At 37.4% G+C, this 8607-nt stretch overlaps 1 non-coding gene across 1 annotated transcript; it reads left to right on the top strand.

The window, feature by feature from the left end:
• The first annotated feature begins 2798 nt into the window (after positions 1 to 2798).
• On the top strand, positions 2799 to 2905 carry LOC134386672 (U6 spliceosomal RNA). The gene has a single exon (XR_010024503.1). It is a non-coding gene; the product is annotated as a U6 spliceosomal RNA (small nuclear RNA).
• The last annotated feature ends 5702 nt before the right edge of the window (positions 2906 to 8607 follow it).

Here is an 8607-nt window from a genome sequence, read left to right as displayed (position 1 = left end):
TTTTACTCTGGTGTAAGATATGCCCTTCAGGTCTTTGAAATAAAAAAACACTCACTCAGAAAATTATAAATTCTGCCACCTCTACAGAGAAGCCAAATCCCTTAGTAGTTGATCCAAGTTACTAATTACAGCAAAAAGTCACTTGGAACTCTCTCTGAATATCAAACGTAGGAAGTTTAAAACAATGGAATAAACAGTGTGATCAAAGGATAAGATAGATCCACAGGAGAGTGGTTCTGAGAGTCCCACAGAAACTCAGAAAAACTTTTTTAGGCTGAGTACCCAGCCACATTCCACTAAGTCTGGTTAGTAATAAATAAGCACTTGAGAGTGCCCCTAGGCATTAGATAACCATATACAAGATTGCATTACTCTGAGTTAGCTTTGCCTCTCTTATAAGGGTCCTCAGCCCGCAAGGATGGTGAGGCTTTTGTGTTGTTTTGGACCACAATTCATTTCTCATTCATTTACCAGCGTTGATCAGTATCCCCTGGATACAGTATTTTACTGGGAGTTGTTTTAACATACTACAACCACCTGTTTTCTCTTATAAACCCTGAGAGATTAGGGGTACTGACTGAGGCTGAGTTACTTCACTCCAAAAAGCAGGCTTGACAAATTGCCATCATCTTGGACCAAAACAAAAGCATGTGGCATGTCCAACCAATGCTACCTTCTGTCTATGTAAAAAAGAAAGGAGGAAGAAAGAAAGAAAAAGAAAGAAAGATTACTCATGAAAATCAAAAATTCACATATTTTATCTAGGCTTTCTGAATTATTGTCTTAAAATTGTTATTAATACTGTTTCCCAAATTTTAAATTTCTGTTTCTTCTAGTTATTTTCCACTTTTTAAATTGGCAACTTATCTACATTTCTTTTGATTAGCTTTCAAAACATATTTTATTGGCTTTTTTAAAGAAGCATGTTTTATTTTTCTAAATTATATCTTTTTTGCTGTTGCTGCTTTTGCTGTTTTTCATTTTATTGATTTCTTCCATTATATTTACTGTCTCTTTCTTTTATGTTTTCTTTGGATTTGACACTCATTTTCAAGCTGCTTGAGTTGAATATTTATTTCCTTGACTTTTTTTTTGTTCACTTTTTGATAAATATATCTACTGTCAGAAATGTTACTTTTGGTAATGATTTAGCTGCATCCCATGAATCTTGATATGTGCTGTTTTTCTATCTATATACTTCATAATTTTCTATATGATTTTCTTTTTGAATCAGGAGTTTTATAATGGTATGCTTATGTTTTTAGATATATAAAACTTTAGATATATAAAAGCTGTCTTTCTGTTATGAGTTTCAAAGTTATTTTTTCTCAAAGTATGTAATAGGTATGGAATCCATTCTCTGAAATATATTGAGCTAAATTTTTTAATTCATACTTGGTCAACTTTAGTGAATGTGTCATAAGTGCTTAAAAACAATGTATTCTGTGTTTGTTGGGTGAAAATTTTTATGTGGATATGTAAATTCATATATACTGTGATTCTATTATTCCTGTCTTCTGTACTTCTTTTTTTCCCCTTCCCGATCTATCAGTTAAAAATCAACTCAGAATGGATTAAAGACTTAAATATAAACTTGCAACTATAAAACTCCTTAAAGAGAACACAGGAGAAACACTTCAGGTTGCAGGACTGGGCAAAGACTTTATGAATAAGATCTCAAAAGCACAGGCAACAAAAGAAAAAAATGGGATTATATCAAACTAAAAAGCTTCTGCACAGCGAAGGAAACAATTAAGAGAGTAAAAAGGCAACCTACAGAATGGGAGAAAACATTTGCAAACTGTGTATCCCAACAAGGGATAAATATCCAGAATATATACGGAACTCAAACAACTTCACAAAAAAAGAACAAATAAACCAATTAAAAAATGGGCAAAAGAGCTGAACAGATATTTCTCAAAATAAGACATACAAATGGCCAACAAGAATATGAAAAAATGCTCAACATCACTAAGCATCAGGGAAATGCAAATCAAAACCACATTGAGATATCATCTCACCCCAGTTAGATTGGCTTTTATCAAAAAAGACAGTGAATAACAAATGTTGGCAAGGATGTGGAGAAAAGGGAACCCTTCTACACTATTGGTGGGATTGTAAATTGGTGCAGCCACTATGGAAAACAATATGGAGGTTTCTCAAACAACTCCATATAGAACTACCATATTATCCAGTAATTCCACTACTGGGTATATACCGAAAGGAATGGAAATCATCATTTCAAAGGGATACCTGCACTCCCATATTTATCACGGCTCTATTTCGTATAGCCAAGATATGGAATCAGCCTAAATATCCATCGATGGATGACTGGATATGAAAGATGTGGTATACATACACAATGGAGTATTACTCAACCACAAAAAAGAAAGAAATTCTGCTGTTCACAGCAACATGGATGAGCTTGGAGAAAATTATGTTAAGTGAAACAAGCCAGGTACAGAAAGAGAAATACTGCAGGTCCTCACTCATAAGTGGGAGAAAAGACAGATAAAGAAAGAAAGAAAGAGAGAAAGGGAAAGTGTTGAACTTTCAGAAAGAGAGACCAGAACTTGCTTATTAGAGGTGGGAAAAGGGGAGGGGTGGTTAGTGAGAAACTTGTTAATGGACACAAGGAATGATTTTGTTTTGAATTGATGAACATGCTAATTATGTGTACTTCATTATCACACATTGTATGCAGGTATTGATATTCAACTCTGTACCCCACAAATATGCATAATCAATTATTTTTCAATAAAAATTTTGAAAACAAATTTTTAAAAAACCTCCAACTAGTGCCCACTTCAACAGCACATATACTAAAAGTGAAACAATACAGAGAACATTAGCACGGCCCTTGTGCAACAATGACATGCAAATTTGTGAAGCATTACCATATTTTTGAACAACAAACTGTACCCCACAGACGTGCACAATGAAAATAAGTAGGGCACTAAAGAGAATGTCAAAAAAAAAAAAAACAGTAAAAAGAAAAGAAAAAGAAAAACAGATATGTAAATCCAATCATATCAATAATCACATTAAATGTAAATGAACTTTCCCTTCTTTAAAAGTTAAAAGAAAAATCTCCAACTACAATTATTGTTGTAAGTATCTTTCATTTTGTTGATTTACATTTTTTAAGGTTATATTAATAGGTGCATATACATCTTCCTTATCATTTTATATTCTTTTACTTATATAACAACCCTCTTGTTTCATTTTACATTTTAATTCTTAAATTGTATTTGTCATTTCTAAAATTGCTGCCTGACTTTCTTCTTATTCCTATTGCCCTCATACTTTTTCATAGTCAAACATTTTGTATCCTATTGGTTTAAATTTTTTTCTTTTTTTTCTTATTTTTAGGCAATATATTGCTAGATCTTGGTTTGTTTTCACAAATTAATCTGAACCTTTGCTTTTGAATGGCGAATTTAACCCATGTATACTTAATGAAATTACTTTTACATTAGGCCTTATTTGTGCATCTTATTTTATGTTTTATTTTATGATAATTTTATTTAATTTCTTTTTTCTATGTTGTTATTTTCCATTGGCTAAATCAAATTTTCTTCTAATATTTTAATACTTAGAAATTCTATTTTTATTCTTCTGGCAGGCAATATTACATAAAACTTATGAAGTCCCTCCTACCACCAGGGTCTGCTAACTCTTATAAATATCTATGTCTTAGCCATGAATAATATAAAATTTTCTACAAGTTCATATCTCCATCTGACTTATATCCTATAAAATGCTCACTTCCCTGCTGCCATGTGAGGTTATCTAAAATTTTATTTTTAGATTGCTATGCCTATGTATTTTTTGTATTTCTTATTTTTAAAACAATGAACTTGCCCTTATTTTTCATATCTTGCAACTTCCAGGTTCACTTGCTTTCTTGTTAGAGTACACTCTCTAAGAGTTCTTTTTTTAAAAAAATGTCCCTATGAATTGAACAACTAAAACCTTACATTTCTGTGGATATATTTATTTTATCCTAATATTTAAATAATAGCTTATTTGACTGTGGAAGTATGATATCCAAAATTCTTTTTTTCAGGGTATTGCTCAATCATTTGCCTCCAGGGTATTCCCATATTCCCATTGAGAAGTCCAATGTCAGTATGATTCTCATTACTTTGTAGGTGATCTGATATGTTTGTCTGGAAAATTTTAGAAGTTTTTCTTTGTGTTTTGTGGTATAAACATTTACTATAATGTGGGGGAGAAGAGGTTTGTCATATATTCTGCTTAGCACTCTCTGTACCTTTTCTAACTGAAGTTTTATAACTCATTTTATTTCTAGGCAAATAGTGGTTATTATTTTTCAAATATTTTCTTCCCTTTATTCTTTTTTCCTTCTAATGTATGTTAACATTTTATCTTTCATATTTGTTAGCTTTTCTCTCATTTTACTATCTCTTTATTCTTTATTGATGCTTTAGGTTTGTACATAGTATTAATTTATTATTTGTCTATATCCATTCTGATATTCAAACCATTTTTTGTGTTACATTGACAACTAAATATTTCCCAATCCAAAATGCTCATTTGTTTCTTTTACATAACTCTTCTTTCTGCACTGCATCTTCTATTCTTCCCTATCCCTCTGGATATTTATTGCTTATTTTCTGTTTTCTGTTATTTTTATTTCCTCTGTTATAGGTTGTTCTGTTTATTACCTTTTGTTTTTTAATAATGCTTACTCTCATAGAAGCCTCATTATTTTTCTCTATGAATTCATCTTTTCCTCCCTTGGAACAGCCAGATATCCTGGGTAATATAATAGGCAACGTCTAGTTAAACAAAGCACACAGAAAGCATTGACTCTCTCCATCTTTGAAAATTTAGCAGGTGCCCACAGCATGCTAAATGTTTGAAACTAGTAAGCTATTCTCATACCCATGAGCTTCCACTCACACTAACTGAATACAACTACCAAGATAAGTTTGCTTTGCGCCAAGACCTATTTATGCCTGTTGATATTGTATACTGAGCATAATTGAGGTAAACATTATGTAAATTGATGAAATACAAATGAGAAAAGAAAAAACTTATTCCTATGAAAATAAATATTGATGAACAAAACAATTTGAGTTTTTCAAAAACAATTCAGCCAACACAAACATAGACTTTATAACTATTTTTAACGATAGGGAAATATCACAAAACTCTAGAAGGAGTCTCTTTCAGATTGATTCTCAAATGTTTTACAATTTTTACTTCAATTTAAAGAATTTAAAATAAAATAATAGATATGCATAGGAAATGCGTATCTTGGTTTATGCAAGAAAGATTATAGAATTCTAATCTGGAAACCCATATTCAAAAGAAAGGCCCTTGATCTTATATCAATAGATTGGTTTTTAAAAATGTACCTTTGTATATTTAATTAATAGTATATTTGAGGTACACAAGTAACTTTTTTTTAAATGTAATTTTATTAATATTATTTTTTACACTCTAGGATATTGTTGTGGAGAAGTTGGGAAGGAGGGGGAGAGGGAAAAGGAGAAGGAAATGGGATGGAAGAAGGAGGAAGGAGGAGGGGCAGGATTGAAGCCCATGGCACCCCCCTCATTCCCACAGGGGAGACTGGGGGGCTTTCAGTGGTGGCTTGGTCATTGCTGGGCTAGGTGCAGATGTCAGGAGGGTGTGGCAAAAGCCCTCACCACCCATGTTCCCATCTCAGGAAAGCCCAGGGTGCTTCCTGCAGTGACTCAGTAGTCACCGCTAGACTGGCTGTGGGTGTCAGGGGTGTGTAGCTGAGGCCTTTGGCCCCTACTGCCCTGGCTTGGGAGAGCCCAGGGCACTTCCTGTGGCAGCTCGGTGGTCACCACTGGGCTGGCTGTGTGTGTCAGTGGGGGCATGGCCAAGGCCCAAGGACCCCCGCTACCCTGGCTGGGAGAGCCTGGGGTGCTTCCTGTGGTGGCTCGGTGGTCACTGCTGGGCTGGCTGCATGGCTTGGGGGTATGTGGTCGAGGCACTCATCCCCCACCCTCAGGATTGGTTGTGGATGTCAGGGGTGCATTGCTGAGGCCAGGGGCCTCTCCCCTTTCTGGCTTGGCAGTCCAGGGGACTTCCGATCCTTCTAGGTGTTATAGGTCTTCTTTGGTGAAATGAGACCTTTACTACTTAATATGAAACATCATCTCTGGTTGCAGGTACTTTGTTTTTTCTTTCATTTCTGTGTTGGATTATATGCTATTCCCACCATTTCAAGTCTGCACTGGAACTAATTTGTTGTCCTTTGCTTACTTCTAAAATGGGGGAACTTCCTGTGGGAACCAGTACTTGATCTCTGTGGTTGAGCTAAATTGTTGCTTTGCTGCTGATTCCCTAGGGAAGGCTTTTTGTGCAGCTCAGGTTTTAATGGTTGATTTTATAGGTACTTCTGGTTCTCACGTGATCTGGTTCACCTGGGTTGTGTAAAAACTCTGGTCTGGGCCTGAGTCTTTTCATCAAACTGTACCCCATGCAGTTCTACATTCCTGACCAGTCTCCTCTGGTCCTTCACTGGTTGGGGTGCAGATCAGCTGTCCTTGCTGTGCCCCAGTGTTCTCCTGGTGTGCCTGTCTTTACCACCAATGGTGCTACAAACACTTACCATGGAACAGGCTGTGTACTGGTCACTTGGGATGACTCGCCAGCCTCTGAGTGGCTCCTTTTTTAGCTGTTGTGGCTCCTTGCTCCTATGTGGGTCCATGGGAACCCTGTTAGTGGTCTTGCTGTCCTGGGGGCCACCAAGGCCCTCTTCTCTCCTGCTGCCTCTAAGCAACTTCATCCAAAGGGCCCAGCTGTGGCTTTTGCTGGCTGCTGCTCCATGTGCTCAGCAGCTCTAGCCTGGAAGTGGCCAGGTCTCGAAATGGTCAGGGCGATTTTTTCTTTCTCTCATCATGGGTTCTCCCGCCCTCATGCACCCCATAGGTCTCTCCTTCTCTTCCCCTGAGCTCTAGTGGCCCCAGATTGGCTGTCATTGCTTTTTTATAGTTGTAAATTGTTTGATTTGTGGGAGATAGTGACTCTGGGGACCATCTATTCTGCCATCTTGACCAGAAGCCCTACACAAGTAAATTTTATGGGTCCTTTCTTTAATTGACTTTTTTCAATTAACTAAATAAATGTTGGAGGTCTTCTTGCATTTGACACATGCATGGGATAGGTAGGCTGGTGGGGCAGGAAGGGAATGCTCATCGGCTCCTCCAGTACAGCCTGTGCTGCTGCTCCTCATCCAGCCATCCCTGACACTGCCATGTCCACAGCATTCCCCTGTGCCTGGCTGCCATGGCACTTCTTCTGTCCAATGGCTGGAACAAGACTGGCAATGCCTTGCTCAGGGAAGCATGAGGAACAGGAAAGGGCACAACTGAAAGTTTTTTTCTGCTAATGCCCTCCTAGGGTCCTGGTTGTGTCTCCCACCAGGCCTGACTTTGCCACCTCTACACCAGAACCCAACCACCTTCTGCCTCCCCACAGGTTTCTTAACGTGTTTGTTTTAGTATCTGAGGTCAGTTCTAAGATCCATAAATCCCTCTGTATCTTTTCTGGTGCTTTGGGGTTCATCTAGGGGAAGGATCCAAGAATCTGTGCTTGTTCATCTTCCTGTCTAACCATGTAGTACTTGTTTACTTAAAAAAAAAAATCTACTCCCCCTCTCTGTCTTTGTCTCCTTCCCTCTGTCCGTCTACCCCTCTTTCTCTCTGTCTTCCCCCCATCTCCTTTCCTCTCTCCTCTCTCTGTCTCTCTCTCTCTCTCTCCCCCTCTCTCTGTCCTGCAGCCCCCATCTTTCTCTTCCTCTTGAAATTTGTGGTTTCTTCTACGAGTTTGAGAAACACCTAAGAAAAATAGAAATAAATGAGGTATTTTGAAAATTAAAAATGAATAAATAAATAAATCTAGTTAACTTAAAAAAAATTCACCACCTACCACTTTTTTTTTTATATTGTAGCTATTTTAGAAGTTTTCTAAGGATTGTGGAAGCTCAGGATCACATTTGTTTAGCCTCTGTATAAGAAAATTATTATTTACTAGGGAGAATTTTTTGACTTTTTGGAAGAGACTTTATGTATTCCTAGTGACCATGCCCATCCCCCTGCCTCCTTACCCAGCCCAGGGGACTTTGCTCACTCTATCCTGCAGTCTGCACTCTTTTATAGCCAGCCTATAAGCCATGTAAAACTAGCAATGTTTCAATGTGGACAAACAGAATGCAACAAAATGGTGCCCCGTGTGTAGAATTCTGGCTCCATGGATCGGAGACCGACCTGCCAAGCCTTGGAAAGGAAAAGGACATCAGCTACTCATCCCATCAAGGGAAGTCCCAGTAAGGGAGACTCACCCTGGTAAAGGCGGTCACAGGCAGTTCTCGACTAGGGGCCTATGCCTGCGGCAGGTCAAGTTAGGTCTTTTCAACCCTGAAGGTATTTTTTCTCTTTTTTTACTTTTAAAATATGGATAATTCTTTAACAAAAGGGAGACTGAACATACATTACAGCTCCAATGTCTCCTTAAAGCAGCAGGCTGTAAAGTAACTGAACGGCAGCTTGTAAAACTGCTAGTGGTTATTAGACAACTATAATAACCAGGAAGGTAGCCTTG

The sequence above is a fragment of the Cynocephalus volans genome, chromosome 9 (assembly GCF_027409185.1).
Source record: "Cynocephalus volans isolate mCynVol1 chromosome 9, mCynVol1.pri, whole genome shotgun sequence".
NCBI lineage: Eukaryota > Metazoa > Chordata > Mammalia > Dermoptera > Cynocephalidae > Cynocephalus > Cynocephalus volans.
The sequence above is the reverse complement of the archived record's forward strand: the minus strand, read 5'-3'. Positions and strand labels throughout refer to the sequence as shown.